Source organism: Ceratotherium simum, chromosome 7 (genome assembly GCF_057802395.1).
Source record: "Ceratotherium simum simum isolate JZ-2026a chromosome 7, ASM5780239v1, whole genome shotgun sequence".
Taxonomy (NCBI): Eukaryota; Metazoa; Chordata; class Mammalia; order Perissodactyla; family Rhinocerotidae; genus Ceratotherium; species Ceratotherium simum.
Window position 1 is genome coordinate 84451089 of NC_141906.1, and position 17949 is coordinate 84469037.

The 17949-nt window shown below is 45.9% G+C and overlaps 1 long non-coding RNA gene across 1 annotated transcript in view; it reads right to left on the reverse strand.

Moving 5' to 3' along the window:
* The window catches only part of LOC147916733 (uncharacterized), a 253435-nt gene extending 239977 nt beyond the window's left edge, over positions 1 to 13458 (reverse strand). Inside the window, exon 1 of the long non-coding RNA XR_015552816.1 lies at positions 13060 to 13458. This is a non-coding gene — a long non-coding RNA (uncharacterized LOC147916733). The remainder of the gene's footprint in view (positions 1 to 13059) is intronic.
* Between the last annotated feature and the right edge of the window lie 4491 nt (positions 13459 to 17949).

The window sequence follows — 17949 nt, forward strand, 5'->3', positions numbered from 1 at the left end:
TCAAGATATTTCTTACGTATCCATTTCTTCGAGCAAAATAAAGTGCCAAGTGAAAGATCTGCTGATGGCTAACCAAGCCCTACAGCCAACATCTGGAGTCATAACACAAGGACAGGTTAAACTAAAGAGCTTTCTCTTTACTGAAAAGTCTATCACAGTCACTCTCCTCCCAGATGTCACCATCAACAAGCAGCGGGAAAAAACAGTCATGAAGAACTGAAAATAAAGAGTAATAGAGAATGTAGGATGCATTTATGAGGGAAAAGAAGCTATAAGGTATCTTTGATTTCTCCCCTATCCTCCTGAACTCTCTTCCATTACTTCTGCTCTTCAACCACAGTATAAAATCTGATTTTGCTACCAAAAAAAGTTCCTGATCTCCCAAAAACATAGACTTCAATGGTGCTTCTGGAAGACTAACCTGGTGGAAATGTCAACAGTTTCCTTGTACCTCTAATATATAAACTGATGTGCGTGTCAGACAAACCTGACTTTCATGCTCTGCCTGGCTGATTGGCTTCCAAATAGGCATCCACTATTTCTATGGAACTTGACCACATCAACACAGCTTCTGATGCATATGCATGAAACTCGGGCTGAGAATTGAGATCTTAACAGTTCAAAACCAAAGCTAAATAGTGTAACCCTATGTCTCTGAGTGTCTGCCCATCCAAAGCTAAGCCCAGAGATCTTTATGAATATCAAAATCTGATGAAAAACAAATGTTCTAGTTCCAAATGGGAGCTAGAGCATGCCCCACGCTACCCCAGATGAGACAAAGACTCAGTATGTGGTTAAGGTACAAGCAAGCTCTGCTCTACTCCAGAGACCCAACTTGCGATTAAGGCCTATAGGCTTTAGCTACTCAGAAGACAGCTCGGTGACACAGACAGAAAGACTCTTACCTAGTGCAGTGTGCTTGGTATGTTATTGGTCTCAAGAGCCCTTTTCAGAACTGTGGGCCAGCTCACCATCTCCACTTAGGCTGGGTCTTTTTTTGCGGCTACCAAGAAGTTGAACATGTTGGATTAGGGCAGGGTACAAGATAGATGCATGACTCTGGAAATTACCCTCTTTCTACCACCCAAGCACACCACTGAATCAATGGATCTCATTCTGGATTCAGCCCAGCATAGGCTGCATGGGTTTGTGGGGACCTGTGATACTGTATAGTTTCCCCTTGAGCCTGGGCAAAGAGAAATCTAATTTCTAGAGACTCAATAATCAGCCCATATGGGGAGGAATTAGTCCCCTCTCCAGTATGTGTTTAGGAGAGCCAAAGAAGGCTCCACTTTCCACAAGAGTATTCCCTCCATCTACACACTGCTCCCTGAAATTCTACTTTCAGTAGTGACAGCAAGCTTAGGAGGCAGGCATCATCAGCCCAGGCCTGTCACTCACAGAGCTGCAGAGCACTTTTTGCCTGACTTTAGGCTCCATAGTGGAGCTCTTCTCGACCCCATCTGGATTTCTTTCATCCCAACCCAAAAAGCAGAGCCCACGTTCTTGGCAGAGCCAGAGTAGCTCAGCTGGGGAAACATAAACCACTTACCAGCACTCTCCATGGAAAAAAGATAAGCCAACCATGCATTGCTTCAAGCCTAGGCAAGTGAATGCAGGAGTTCCCAGAAATGGGCCTCCCACTCCAAAACAAATGTCACAAACACTTTGGAATGTGCTCCACCGCTAATTATAACAAAAACCTATGACAGTCAGAATAAGAGAGAAAATCGGAAGTAAGGAGGTTGACACAGGAAAAGAGAGAAATACTCAGACAGAAGTGGCCAACCCAAGTGGTGCACACTTGGGTTGCACCCTGACAACCAGGAGCTGTAGAGCACTTCAGAAGAGGGCACATCTATCGTACATCTCTTATGACCTTACTGCCACCCTGGGAAGTAGCTAAAGCTGTTCTGCTTTCCTGCTTTGCAAAGAGGATTAAGAGTCCGGGAGAGGTTGAACCGCTTGCCCAAGGCCATTCAGTCCGAAAGGGCAGAGGCAAAACCAGAGGCCATGTCTTTGGCTTACTAAGTCAGTGCTTCCACGCTTTCCCACAGGTGATGGCAAAAGGACTAATTGTCTACTGTAAAAATAAATAATTTAAGTGAAAGAAGGAAAGAAACAGTCGTCTGAGTCATAATAAAGAAGTGGTCCAATCTTTCTGGACATTGTGGTGGCCAAACTGGTGACAGTTGTAAGGCAGTGCCCTTTTACTCCCAAGACTTTACCCCAAACAAAAGGAACGTAGGGCCCATTGGGAAAAACGTAGAATCCTGATAGTGGTTTTCACCAAGTCGTGCCATCTGGGCCTCACCCAAAGAGGCATCCACCCCAATGCCAAGTAAGACTGGGCACTCTCTTCTCTATGGGATAAAGCCAAGGGAGTCCCAAGGAAACTCCAGCTTCTCTTGGAGCCTGTAGACCGATGGGCTATTTCCATCTGCCACATTCCCTCTTCCAACATTCTTCTCTCTTTGAGGAGTATGGGAAATCCCTTGGCACTAGGCTGTTCAGAAGAACCAGGATGGTTTGTTCAGAGAAGCCAAAGGCTTCCTTATGCTTGGCTTCCTAGAAAGAGAAATACCCCTAGGTGCTTGGCCCCACCACTGTCATGTTTCGGCAATCTTACCTTTTTTATCCATTATTGCATTCACCCTTGATTATATCTGGCATGTCTTTGCATCTGATTCTTGTTTTCCATTCTTCATTTAGCTACAGCTCTTTTGAACCTATCGTTTTGATTGTGCCCATGCCTATGTTAATTGTGAAGACAATGTGATGATGTGGGTGTGGGGAAGTAAAAAGCCCTGGCTCTTTTGGCTCTTCCACTCACTAGCATACAGGATAGTGATGATGTACATGGATGTGCTTGGTACACTGTAAGTCCCCATTTAAACGTGAATCATTAATATAGAAACTAAGGCATTTTCAGCGTGGATTTTCTTTTTAGCTTAGTGCAGAGCCAAGCCCAAACAGATAAGTTAAAAATAGTAAAATAGTGAGGATAAAGGCAGGTGTCTTTCACAGCGTGTAGACCAAACAAGTCAGGTCAACAAATATCTGGAGTTTGATATTGGACCACACTGAGTATATCCTTCCGCATATCAAGAAATGATTGATTTTGAGACATCTCCCAGTTCAATTACAAAGGTCTTTCATAGTATGAGAAAGCCTCTGAAAAGGACAAGGCTTCTCTTTTGTTTCTTGACCCTTCATCTTAATCCTTGGGTAAAAGATACTGTGGAGTTGCCCTGTGCCATGATGTTCTTTGTGTACTAAGATGAGAGAGCTTCAAGAAAACAAAGTAGTGGCCAAGGTTACAAGTCCATTTTCCAATAGGGTCCCAGACTGGGAGGCAAAGTTCAGCTCAGCCCTTTACCATCATGCTGAAATGACACTAGGCAGGCTATGAACACAGGTTACTGAAAACTCTATGTTCAAAAGTTAGTTCAGTCACTGACTTTGTGACCTTGGATAAGATACTTAGACTCCCTTTGCCTCTTTGTCCTCATCTGTAGAAGAAAAGGAATGGATTAGACAATCTCCAAGGTCCCTTTCAGTTCCAGGTACCTTTACTTTTCTAAATAAATTGATGTAATTTATACAGACTATTGATCTTGGTGCGGGGGGAGGTAGGCCTGCACGCTTTCTATCATCACAATAATATTTGTGAAATGGTTGCATCTTGGTGCACACAAATCACTATACAGTCCAATCAAAACTCTAAAATGCCTGGTTTCTTCCAGGAGGAAACAGTCATGGGCAGGATCTAGCAGATAAGACAACGAGAACTCTTTGCAATCCTTTTGATGGATTGGGAAGTTGAACGATGCAATTTTAAGCTCCTACATTAGACACTGAGATGATATCAAGGAGCTGAAATTATTAGACTTCCAGGAATGCTGAAATTTCCAAAAATGACCTATTCCTTGTTCCAGGGAAGGATTACACCTAAACCAAAAGAGATGGCTTGCAAGCAGGAATTTGAGGACTGATACTCTTCTCAACACTCCCAAAAGGGCTATCAATGCTAATTGAGGGTTTACTTTTAGATTCAGATTCTTTGGACATATATGGCGTATCTATGACATTCCTGTAAAGGCTCTCAAGTCATCTATGTCTCCAATCCAACCATCACCAGCTGTTTCTCATTCGAACTACTGCAGTGGCCTCTCAATTGCCCTACTCCTTCCATGTTTGCTCACCTCCAATCCATCCTACAAACTGCAACAAGAACAAGACTCAAAAATATAACTCATGATCCTCCTCTCCACCACATAAATGACATCAATGGTATTCCATCACTTCTAGAATAAAGACCAAAATGATTAACATGATCTTCACAGGCTCTTTGCATCTTCTGACCCGTTCCCAGCCCTCTGCCTCATCTTGCACTACACTCCCTTCCTCTACACTCCAGCCATATAGGAGAATGTCCTCTGATCCTTTCTGCTACTTGGCCTCTGCATGTTCCATTCACTCTGCCTCTTCCCCTTTCCTTCCCCCTTGGGTTCCGACAATTTTCACTCTTCATCCTTCAGATCTCAGCTCAATTGTCACTTTCACAAGAGAGGCTTCTGTAGCCTCCCTGGCAAGATAAAGCCCTTCTTATAGGCAATCATAGCAGCACACATTTCCCCTTTCATAGCCTTATCTCAGTTGTGATTTCACAACCATATAGGTATTTATTTGACACATGTCCGTCCCTCCCACTTGACTGTAAACTTCATGAGAGCAGGGTCCATAAAAATTTTTGCTCAGACGTTGCATTCCTAGTGCCTAGCACAGTGCTTGTCACATAATAATCACTCAATAAATAACATATCAAATAAGTGAACATGCTCAGTACTTAGAGCACTCAGAGATGAATAAGGCAAGATCCCTGCTGTGCAGAATCCCAAAGCCATGAAACAGCAATTCCGAAATAGGCCACACTGTGAAAAGTGACTAGGTACTAGAGATGAGAAAGCCCATTTTCTGTTTCTTTTGAATTTCTGAGCCCCTTTTTACCTTTTCCATATGAACATCAACCCATTTAGGTATCAATTGCTCAAGCATCACTTACTCCTATGCTGTTAGCATTTTCCTCTTCCTAACCCAACTTTTCACTTCTTGTGAACAACACGATTCCTCCTTGTATTGGTACAGTGTGTACTTGTTGGCACCATGAGCATGACTCTAAATTTCAAATAATTGGGGTCACTTCAACAGACACCCTGATTAAACCTTCTGAGTAATTTTGGTTTATATTAAGCCAATAGCCCACATCAGGGCCCACATCTGTGTTTACGGAATGACTCTCACTCTCAGGCATGTCTGTCGCAACATGAGATGTGAGATCTGAAAACACGCAGCTCCAGCTCTGAGCTGCTGCATGTGTGTTTGGTTGGTAGCTCAGAGCTAGTGTTTATTGACAAGCATGAACACTGGAATGAGCAATCATTATAAGTATTCTTTGCACATTTCCATCTTCCATTAGCAAACCACATTTCCAAGCCTCCCTGTCCTCACTCTGCAGATGAGGAAGCTGACGGGCAGGCTGAGACCCAGGGTCCCAGATGCCTCTGCGGATTCAATGGGGTGGAACAGGATGATAGAATAGATAAACTGACACTTAGTATTTGTGTGACCTTGGCTGGTTACACATTCATTTGTCCATTTATTCATCCACTCACTCATTCATTGAACAAATACTTCTTGTGCACTCGTTCTACATCTGTCACTGTGCTAGGCACTGAGGATGCACTGGAGAACAAAATGGATGTGTTCCCTACCTTTATGGGCCACGGTCTAGGGAGGAAAGAGAGACATAAAACAAAAAATTACTTTAAAATAGACGGACTCATAGTGTTAGGAAAGAGAAACCTGGTATCATGGACTTGTGTAATTAGGAGGGAGACCTAACCTACTTTAGAACATCAAGAATGTGCTCCTGGGAAAGCAAAATTTAAGCTGAGCCCTGAAGGATGGAAAGGATGTTTAGCCAGAAACGACATAGGAGGATCAGAATTTTCCAAGCTCAGGTAACCTCGTAGGTGAAGCCTTTGAGGAACTGAGAGAGTCCAGAGTGACTACAGTCAGGAGCTGGGAGAAGAGAGAGGAGAGAGATGAGGTTAAATGGGATTAGGGCCAGGTCATAGCCTATGGACCGGGTTGAGTGCTTCGGACTCTATTATAAAGGTAACCAGGAGTCTGCATAGGGTTTCAAGAAAGAAAAGATAAAATCGGGGGGCTAACCTGGTAGTGTAGTGGTTAAGTCTGTGCACTCCACTTCGGTGGCCCAGGGTTCATGGGTTCAGATCCTGGGCTGGACCTACACACCACTTATCAAGCCATACTGTGGCAGCGTCCCATGTAAAGTAGAGGAAGATGGGCACAGATGTTAGCCGACAGCCAATCTTCCTCAGCAAAAAGAGGAGGACTTGGCAATGGATGTTAGCTCAGGGCTAATCTTCCTCAAAAAAAAAAAAAAGAAGAAGATAAAATTGGAATTGGGCAACATCTACCCTGCCTATCTCACAATCTCTTGGTAAATTATAAAGCACGAGACCATCATCATTCTTGGTATAACCACTAAATAAACTCCCAAGAGTGGCAAAAGGGCATTTGTAGATTTTCTAGGAATAAAGGTTCAAGAATGACCACTCAGGCCATTTCAGAGACTCTGTCCATTGAAATGCCAAATATGCTGGTTTTCTCCATGTTGGATTTCAGTGTGCCATCTGACTGTCACTTATCATTTCCCATGAACATGCAAGCAGCCATACCAATCAATGGCCTGTGTCCTAATGCATCGATTCATCTTGGCCTTTCCAGGGGTCTCGCAGCACAGCGTCTCTGCTCATTAAAGGGAATATGCCTGCATCATAATAATAATGCTTTGCACTTACCCAGCACATTGCCCAGGGGTGTCTCAAAGCATTTTGCAAACATTTAATTAAGTTAATCTAGTGACTGCAGGGGAGCCTCCAGCCTCTCAGCACCAAGGGGTCTTGGTTGGAGGGAGGTGATGGAAAACAAGTGTAAGACTTGCCTCCAGAGCCGGCTCTGGGGCACCGGGGCAAGTAGGACGATGTGCACAGGGTCTCTGCATGGCTGGGGGAAGCACTCACATGCATGGCCATGGCTGTGTGTGGTATAGGCAGCAGGCAGGCCTGCTGCCATAGATGCCCACAGAGAGAGCACCAAGGCTTGGAGGCTATAGCAGGGAGTTCTGGAAGGGCAGAGTCAAGAGGAAGTGACTTTCTTTCCTTAAGAAGTTGTGGATATTATTTTGAGGGTGGCTAAACTCTGACTTGGAAGCATGTGTATGTGTATATGTGTGTGTGTGTTGACATGAGTGGGGAAGGTGAAGAAAGGAGAGAATGCATATTCGCACACTTACAGGAAGGTAATAATAAGCACATTTGTCTTCAGTTTTATCTCTGGTTGTAGGATTTATTTCTGCTCCATTCTCAGAATTCTTCAATCCTGCCCATTCTCAGAGTTACCTTCAATCCTGCCCTAAGCCCTACAAATACCACCATCTTGGGGTATAGAGTTGAGTGGTGTAGAAATCCAGCAAATGGAATTATATCCATGTATATGCAGACTGTGTATAACAGACTATGTTACTGCCTCCCCACCCTTCAGGCAAAGGCAGAGGCGACCAAAGCCTCACACGTTAACAAGCAAAGTCTAGGTCTTAGTCTCCCACCAGCAGGATAAGAAGGCTAGAGGGACAAAAGTCTGCAAGGCCTGGGGCTTGGTGTCTTTGGTAGGATCAGAAGAAGTGGAAGAGTAGAGCAGAGCCACCTCAAAGTGATGCCAGCTTGTCCCCTTCCTCCAAGTGCCTGCCCAGCCTCCCGTGTCTAGAAGGTGTCACTCAGCATCCAGAGGTGCTAATATCCACCACTGCTGACAGCCTGGCTTGTCAGCAGCCACGGGCCATCTGTGGGCTGACACTTGAGTTCACTGACAGCAATGGCTAGGCTTTGCTTTGATAGCCCCAGTCCCAGGCAGCGGCAGGCGTCTGGCAGCCGTCCATGGGCTCCTGTCCAATGAGCCAGGGACAGGAAAGCCATAGCCCACAGGCCAAAGGTGACAGGGCTCCTAGAGTACCAATTGTCCAAGGCTGATGCATAAGTCCATGTACATAGCACCCCACCAAAAATATTGCAAAGCAACGTTTTGGGAGACCAAAGGGGCCAGGTCTGACCTAGTTTTTCACGCAGAGAAACCAAGCCTCAGGAAACTCAAAGTCAGCATGCGTAACTTATCAAGAGTTTGAAAGAAGGAAAATGCTGAATAATTTCCTGTTTTACTGGATCTATGTTTCTTGAGTCAGGAGAATATCGTACTTATTTTGTTTAATCAGAACGTATATAAACTCTCGTTGAGTAGGTAAACAGGGGGATTGTATTCGGCTAGTTTTCATCACTGTGACAAAGATCTATATGAGTTGGCATGGTCCTACCCCGTCTTCCTCCTCCTCCAACAAGAAGGAATGCCCTCTCCCATCCTATGGGAGAGACTTCTCTTTTTGCTCTATTGCTAGGAGATCAGGATGAGATTTTTATGATAAAAACTCAGAAATGTTCACCTAAATGTTATCATCTAACCCACATTTTTGGCCTCTCTGTCCATCGCTGAAATCCATTCTACAGCCTGGTAGACTGACTCAGAGAATACCTCGAGCCAACCAAACGAACCGCAAAGAGCTCCGAATCAGTCTCCGTTCTCTGTTTACAGCACTCTCGGAGGCTGAGGTGGAGGTCCATCTCAGGGTAAGCGCACTCTGCCGCATGAAGCTCTGACACAGGTTTGAGGCAGTGACCGTGAGGTGTAGTCCCAGTGGCTAACGAGAGAGGCCCAGGCCCAGAGCTGCTAAATAACAAACCCAGGCAAGTGCCAGCTGTTTAAGGAGTCTCCTGTCATTTTCCAGCCTACAGAATGTGGAAGAGGGTGCTAAGAATGAGAGAAAGCACAGAGGCAGACAGGACTGAAGCAACACATGGGAACCTCAAGCCATTCAGGATCTCTGATTAATCTCAGGTTGAGCAACGCTGCCCAGCTCCAGGCTACTGAAAAAGCAGTCTTTACGGGGCAGCTGACACCTGTCTCCTTCTCAGAGCCTGCTGTTGCCACTGGGCCAACGCTGAGTGCTGACAGGATGTGGTCTGACCTTATTAACATGTCTATCAATCGGCCACAGGCTAGCTGGCGGGAGGGAGGGGCACAAATCTACGACTGGCAAAGAGATGATGAGTTCTTGATCATAACCAGACTCTCAGTCCTGGTTCATGTCTCTTTTGTAGTGAGTCTGGGGCTAGGATTTTCACAATGGCGAATAATTCTCCTACTTGATACCTCAGGCAAAGCAGGCAATCTTAGCAGGTTCCTCAGCATTGTGCTGGTGAGGGAGTAAGGGGTGGAGGAAAAAATTCACGGAAACTTGGCTGAGGAGCCCTCCCCCAGGGTCTCACTCCAAAGCCAAGCATCCCAGCCCGAAGAGCCCAAGGTCTGGGCCCTTCCCTGAAAGAAGCTGTAGGAAGGTGTGTGCGGAGGAAGGAAGAATGCTACACCTCACGGAATTGTCTATCCAAGTCCAAGGCTTTCTGACCCTAATAGGGCAAAGCCTGATCAAGAAATGGGAGACGTGGCTGTGGCCGTAAATCCAAGCTCACAGATGTGTGCCTGGACATAACTCAGTCCAGTCCAGGCAGATGAGGATGCTTCATGGCTAACTTCCCTGCTCAGAGTCACAGGACAGAAGAAGACACAAGCAGGATGGGCTAAGCAGAAGGGGACAAGCAGGAGGTAATGATCTAAGATTGAGAAAAGAAGCTCTTTAGGTTGGAGATCCCATCCTCCCATCAGGAGGATGGCGTAGGGCTGCTCGGTGCTTTGGGAACTGAGCCTAGGCCACTAAAGATAGTAACGCCCCCTCATCTCCTCCCCCACACCACCACCAGCCTGCCATTTCTCAGAGCTAAAGGAAAAAAGGCAGGCAGAAGATGGGTTTCAACTCGAATGCTGCAGGGCAGACATGATTTGAAAGTACGGGCAAAGTGGGCTTAGAGTGCATCAGAAGGACCTGCGATGCTTGTGAAAAATACATATTTTTGAGATGGGGGTAGGGATTTTGCATTTTAATCTGCCCCCCAACCCCCTGTGATTCTGATGCAAATGTCCTAGCAGCCTTCTCTTCCTGCTTCTCTGGGCTTGCTTAGCCGATCTCCTCATCTTCCCACAAAGCCCCCAGACCCAAGGTCAAAAACTCTCCGCACAGACCCAGCTCTGTTCCTGCCTTGGTGCTCAGGGTCTCCGGAACATCTTAAGCCCCGGCATGACAATTAAATCCTCAACCGAGGCCCTCTCCCCATCTAGGGTGTGGGCTCATTACAGTTTCCACTTGTTACTGTCTTTCCCATCCCAGAGATTCTGCCTAGAAAAGCAATTTACGACCATCGGTCTCGCCCTGGAAGGCACCAGGTGACAACATTAGCCTTAGAATTATTCTGGTTTGGAACTGTGTTTTACCAAGAAATAGAAAGCTGCGGAATGAAATGGCATCGAGGCCTAACCAGGTCAGGACTTCATTACTACATTAGCCTCTGTCTTTAGACGCAGGAAAAGTAAATGGCTAATGAGCTGGCGTTAACTCTGATGGGAGAAAAAGCATCATTTGAAACCAAGAAAAAAAGTCTAAAAACCTAATAAAGGAAGTAAAAGTGAAGAAGGGGAAGTCGCAAGTAAGCCACGGCGGCTAATCAGAACTTTGGGTACAGCCAGGTTCCGTTTCCCACAGGAGCCTTCATGAGCTAGGCTTTCCTTCTCCACATATGCCTCCCAAAACCAACTTTTCCTCCCACCCACTGGAGATCCCTCAGGCCAGTTCCTGGCATGATCAGCATAAAGAGCAACCCTCAGAGCAAGAGTGACACTCAGCTCACAGGGGTGCCCTTCCATCCCTGTCACCCACCAGGCTGCATTCTGGTGAGGGCCGGAGAAGCTCGGAGGCTGAGGTCATTCCCTGCAACACAGCTGACTTTCCATGTGGATGCTTCTCCTGCAAACAAAGTCAGCAGTGGAGTGCAGCTGTGTTTTCGGGAGCCCTGGGGCCTCTAGAGGGAGGGAGCACCCGATTCCTGACTTCCTTCAGGGTGCACTGCAATGCAGCTTCCGCTGACGGGGGCTCACCGCCCTCCCCTTTTGAAATGGGATGTTCTGATTCCCGCCGTGAGGAGAGCAAGCACGCAGCCAGGATGCTTTGGGGTGGGCGTCCTAATCTCGGCTGTTCTGCCCACCTGTGTTCCAGCACAGTGGTAGTGGGGAGATTGGGTGCTGGGCGGCCCAGGAGCTGTCCCTCAGTCGAGGGACGTGCACACACAGGAAGTTTGTCTCCTCACACCATGGACCCAAAGCGCCCACCTGGCTCCCTCTATCAGGCTGAAGCAGGGACTGAGGGTCCCCTGTGGCCCTGCCTCCCCGCTGAGCCCTGTCAGGCTGAAACCCCCTCCCAGGCCTGAATCTGGAAGAACAGCACCCCCACTCTGAACTTCTCAGCCTAAAACAGATAGCTGGGAACATGGTCATGCAGAGCACATCTCTGCTACAAAATGCATAATTTTTAAAAGCATTACAAAACATTATACGATAAATTTCTTCCTTTTTTTTTTAGCGAGTCCTCTCTTCTTCTTTCTCCCCAATAAACTTTAACTTTTCTGATTTCACTTGGTTGGCTTAGAAAGACTTAGAGCTTTATGTTCTTAAAAACAAAAACAAAAACCAAGTGATTCTGATTATAAAAATGTAAAATTGTGTTTTACCTGTATCAGGATATGTAAGGTTTAAGAATCTTAGTATTTATGCCTGTGTATATGTATATGGGATTTTAGGTCTAAGCTACTGTTTAACCAAATGCCGATATCTCAATTTGGAAAAAAAGAAAATTCTTAGTAGGTTGGGATTTAGTATGGAAACCCCACAGACCCTTTAATGCTGCCTAAAACCTTGGCAAGCACAACCCAGTCCCTTCAGCATTGTTTGAAGGATGCCTGCAGGCATTCGGCTGTCTGCTTGCGAATGACAGGCGTTTCAATTATCAATTCTATTAAAATGTGTTGGGTTTTGCAACACTTCCATTCTGCTTATTCTGGTAGGATTGCAGCATCTTACCTGTGTTGCTGCAGATTTGTTTCCCCAGACAAGCAACTGCCTCGACGGGTAGGATCACACCTAAATCACTAGACATGAGGGGAAGGTGCTGAAGAGAATCAGGTGTGTCCAGATGCCCAGCCTGCCCGGGTCTGAACCTTCCCAGTCCTGTCAAGGGAAATTCACGTTTCCAATGTGAGGAGTAGGAGGGAGAAACTGAGAGCATTCTGAATTTCAAAGGCTTAATCTGCCCATTTGGTGGAAGGATAAAGAAAGGATGAGAGGTGGTAGAAGGACTGTGTTAAGACAAGAAATGCAGGAGCAAAGGAGAAGAAACTGTGAGAGGAAGGAGCTCCAGAGAGAGTAGGGGAGAGAGGGTTCTGAAGGAAGGGAGCGAGAGAGGAGAGAGGGGAAGGAGACAGGAGAGAGAGAAAAGAGGCAGGAAGAGAGACAGAGAAAAACAGAGACAGAGGGAGATGCAGGGATAGGGACTGATTCAGAAAGAGAGAGCACGACTGAGAGAGAAATACGGATGCCCCAGCTATCCTGTAGGTCCCAGCGTAAGCGGCGAGCAAGATATGTGACTGGGAGTTGAAACTCCTCTTCCCCTACCCCTGGGACCACAACTGGTTAATGCCGGTCAGTTCCCTTCACAGAAACAGCAGTGCCTCGCGGCACGGTGCAGACCTCGAATCCAGCTCACCCATCGCATTGCCGGGAACAGAGCGAAGCCCGTGCCGCAAGCATCTGCGTGCGTGCGAGTGAGCGGATGTGTGAGCGTGCACACAGCAAGCCTACCTCTTTCCCTCACATGCATCTCACACTCCCTCTCTTTCGCCTGGGCTCTCCTCCTTCCCTCTTCCTCCTCTGCTCTAACATCTCAAAATCGCCCCGGGAATAGAGAAACCCCTTCTGCGGTACCTGGGATGAAGAGCAGGGCGGTTGTCGCGGAAAAGACGATCCAGCAGGCGGGGTGGTACATCTTGAGGCTGCGGTGTCTCAGCTGCTGGGCTTGCTACCGCTTCTGCTGCTGCTGCTGCTGCTGCTGCCTTCTTCTGTGCTGAATTCTGAGCAGGTTTAAATCCGATGTTTGCAAAGGGAGGGAGAGAGCAGAAGAGAGAGGGAGCGAGAGAGAGCGCGCGAGAGATGGGAGCAGGCAGGCAGCGTCTCTGATTTTTTTCTTGCACATACACACAACCGGTAAGAATCACCAGCACCAATCTGTACCGTGCTCAGAGCAGACCTCCTCCAAGGCAGGCATTGGCTCCACTCTCCTGAGCGACACCTGGAGACCTTCCTATTTGGGAGGCTTGACTCCAAGGGGAGTTGACGCTTGTCCCTTACTCACCCCCCACCGGGAGCATAGCAGCGTGCTTTGGGATCTGGTGAGTATGCTAGTGTGTGGCTTCCGTGGGTGCACAGGAGCGGGCTTGGTGGGCAGTGGGGAGGGGGCTGGAACTGTGGTATAGAGCAGGCCTCAGGGTACAAAAGGAAAAGAAATGTGACTGAAGCCCAGGCCAATTCCTTATCCTTGTTCCTTCTTCTTGGTCTCCAGGCAGGCGGGCAGCAGGAGCATAACCCACAGGGAACACTCAGACGCTTAAGTGTGCACCTGCTGCCCTATTCTACCCTTAAGAGCACTTGGATGCAATTCAGTTTTCCCAGCAGGAAGATGGGTGCAAAAAAGTTAGGATTTTTTCACTAAGGGTGCAAAGACAACTGGTCAGTTCCCCACAATTAGAACATTCTGAAATTCTACCAAGACAAGATGCTATAAGAAGCCCAAACAATTGCTGTGATTACAGTGTGGGAAATCAAAATTGGCCACCCTGAAGTATGTGTCTTTACCTTGATTATTTTCTCTGACAGACATTTGACCTCCCCCACTAACTGCCTAAAGGAATTTAACTCTGGGTATGGACAGACTGGCAGGGTCCTCACTAAGCCCATTCTTGTCAAAGTTCTGTTTACCAAATATTTACATTTGTAAAGCTCTCTCTCTCTCTGCACTGGGAAGTGGGAGGGGATGGCCTTGTCTCTGTAGAAACTCTTATCAGTACGGAAGGAGAGGACTTAAATCTACATACTCTTGATTACTGTGGTTTCTGTCTCTCCGGCCACATTCTCTATACGTGGCCCTACAGAGCATTGTCTGACAAACATTTACATTTCCCTCTCCATGTAAATTGTCTTCTTCCCCTCTGAAATCCAAAACCACCAGCCCACCCCAACATCCTCCTTTGTCTTTAGCTGAAGATAGTATTCAAGACGAGAATCGAGAATCTCTGCCATTGTGTTGAGAAACTCAGTTTCCCTGGTTTCTCCCATGTATACATGTTATTAAACTTGGTATTATTTTCTCCTGCTAACCTGTCTTGTTAATTATTTGGCCAGCCAGAAGAACCTTAAGGGAAAGGGCAGAAGGGGAATCCCCCTCTTCCCCGACAACAGCGAAGGCAGGGACATATTCAGGTTTGATCTTGAGGAGGCGGAAACACACTGAAGTCATCGAATTCAGGATGAGAAGGCCACAGAAGGATTCCTGTGGCTTTCTGCCTTCCCTCTTTCTGCTTTTCCTTTTCACAGTCCAGTCTGTCCCTTCTTCTGAAATAACACTTTATATGGACAGTATTTCTGGGTGTGACAGACCTCAGAATTTTCCCTGCCTGACACCTGTTCTAAAAAGGCCTGCAGCCCCAAAGCATGCTTATGAGTGGTGCGATGTGCTTGCTGAGTAAACCCCACCTCCAAAGTACCCTCTGCACTTGGGGGATCTGTGGTAAGAACAGCACTGCTTCTATAGAAGAGACTGGACAGATATATTCAAAAACTATTTCTGTCCCAGGGTGCCCTCCACAGACCCCACAGTGGCGTGGATGTCTTCTCAGCTCAGTATGTGCATAGCTCAGGACTGTGAGCCACTCTCCCAGTGCAAGAGCATTCTTCCCTCCTCCTTCGCTGCAATTGCTCATGTTTTTACAAGTACCTACAACGGGACAGATATTCACATGTATTATTTTAGTTAATCCTCATCATAGTCCTGCCACATCGGCATTATTACCCCTGGAATTTAACGCGCTGAAACGGAAGTTCAGAGAGTTTCAGCAACTTGCTAAAGGCCACACAGCTAATGAGAGTCAGGATTCAGACCCAAGTCTGTCCTACAGCAAAATCCACACAGCTTCAGTTATGCAGCTGTGCCTACAACCGATGGCCAACAGGTTATTTTGGTCTAACAGAGATCTTTCTACAAAATTAAGCCTATATGCTTTTAAAGGAGTAAAGCAATTAATTCCTTCCTTACAAACAAGTCCAAAAGCTTTACAAGTCAAGTAGAAAACATCTGATGATATTCTCATCACATGACATCTGTGAAGTACCTATTTAATGTAAAGTCCTTTTTTAAAGGCTGGGAATAAGAAGCATACAATTCGTTCTTGTCTGAAAAGGGCCTACAATATATTTGAAGATACCAGGCAAAAATTAAAATATTTTTGACATATGCATACTAAGTATTAAAGTAAAATTCTAAAGAGTCAATAGTTGCAAACATGCCATTCACAAGTAAATTGATCTGTGAATCCTTTGAACAATGCTAGACTCCTAGAGAAGTTCATAAGAATCATCACTGGTAGCCAAGTCTGCTGGAGAACAGAACTGGCTTGAAATGGTTGGGAGGGATCAAAGAGGCCATAGAAATTAGATGGATGTTCCGAGGAGGGGAAACAGAACAGACACAGACAGAAATCCTTTAGGGAAAATTGGGGGAGGACTTGGGGGAGTAGATGGAGGACAGAGGGAAAAAGGCCTTAAATTCTAGACCAATGATATTTAGAAATTCACTATGGCCACTGGAAAAAAATTTAATTTCTTTTTGAGCAGGATAGTGCTACGAATAAGGGGGAGTTAATTTATGGAAATTGATCCTGGTAAAGTGCACAGGATGGATTGAGGCAGGGGTACTTGTTAGTAGGCCTTGCCCAGATTTGATCGATTCTGCAACGAGGCGGTGGCAGTGGGAGAGGAAAAGCAGGAGCTGGGTATGAAGCAAAGAATTATCAGGGCTTGATAACTGATGGCATCATGCAAATAACAGACATCATTTCTTCACCCTCTGTGGACCAAGGTTTTTAAAGATAGCCTCACATTTAATCCCTAGCCTTGTCTTCTAAGAAGGTGTAATTAAACCTTTTTGAGAGATGAGGAAACTGAAATTCAGAGAGGTTAGGTAATTTATCCAAGGTCACACAGCTAGTTAGTGACACAGCCAAAATTCAAAGCCAGGTCTTTCTGTTTCAGAAGTGAATGCCTCCCTAAAAAGAAATGATAATATTGAGCACTATCGTTTTATTGAATATCCATGTACCAGGTCCTCTGTTATTGGCCTGGGATATCCATCTGTTACATCATTTTATCCTGGGATATCCTCCGTTATATCCCTGTTTATCTGCTCAACGAGCTAGTGAAGTGGGCATTATTATCCACATATACTCAAAGAGTTTAAATGACATCCCCAAAGTTGCCAAGTTACTCAGGCACCGAGCCAGGTGTGAGGCCAGGGCTGTAGCCACAAGGGGGAAAGAAGGAGAAGGGCTTGCAGCCTCTTGCACCAATGTGTTTCTGAGCACCCCACAGGCACTCCCTGAGCACCGACTGTACGCTGTGTCATGACAGCTCCGGGGGCACAGAGACACGCAGGGCACAGCCACTAAGCCCACCCTCAGGAAAGAAGGGCACATGCTGCCCTCAGGGCGGTAGTGGGTGGACAGGAGTCAACCTTTCTCAGCCTTCACTGGAGCAGAAACTATGCTGGGAACCTCTCCCTTCTCCTCCTCACTGCAGCCTTCTGTTCTCCCCACCCCATGGATGAAGACACAGACCAAACCGGGTTGTAAGATGCCCAAGTCCCTTCTCCAGGGCTATTAAGTGCAGCTAGATCTGTGTGTGTCTTACTCCCAAGTTTATGTTCTTTCTGTTTCCTGTCAGTCATATTGTTGTTTTAAAAACATCCCATTTATTCAACCAACCAATTTCCTGGTACACACACACTCACATGCATGCTGCATGCACACACAGCCTGCATCTTTAATTAAATTCGCATTTAACAAACATCAATGTACATAAAACAAATTTTAGTTTTTAAAATCTGTATGTCAAATAAAATTTTTTTTAAGGAAACACATAAATATGTATTTTTACTGATCGATTCTTCTAGCTCTATTATATGATTAAAATATATGTCTCTTTTACTTAAAAAAAGAAGCAGAAGAAGAAATGTATAAATGCATTTTTGATCAATAGATGGCACCAACTCTGAAAAGAGATATTATGGTCTACTGGGTCTATTTAAATACCTTAAAAAAATACGAATACAAATAAAAATGCTTCAATGCATATTTACTAGGGGGACTGTTCTCTGAGGTAAATAATATGCAATTTTATACCTTCTACGAATCTTTTTTTCTTCTTCTAAAGCAAACAAAATCATCAAAACTGTATTTAAATAGCAATAAGGTAGGGGAACAAACCAACCGAAACCAGACAATTGTGCGATGAGGCTGATTGTCACACTTTTACTTCTGTCTACGCTTTTTTCCCGGCACCAGGGAAAGTTGTCAGGCAAACCTCTTCAAATGAAGTGACCAGCTTCTGTGAGCTGGATGGGAAACGTGGAATGCTGGGTCAGGGCCGGGCCCTTCACCGGAGATGGAAACCCGAGGCCTGACCCACCTCTTTCCCTACACCCTGTGTGACCTCAATTAAGGAACAAGGATCCTATTGATTCACATTTTTAAAATTTTGATACAAAGG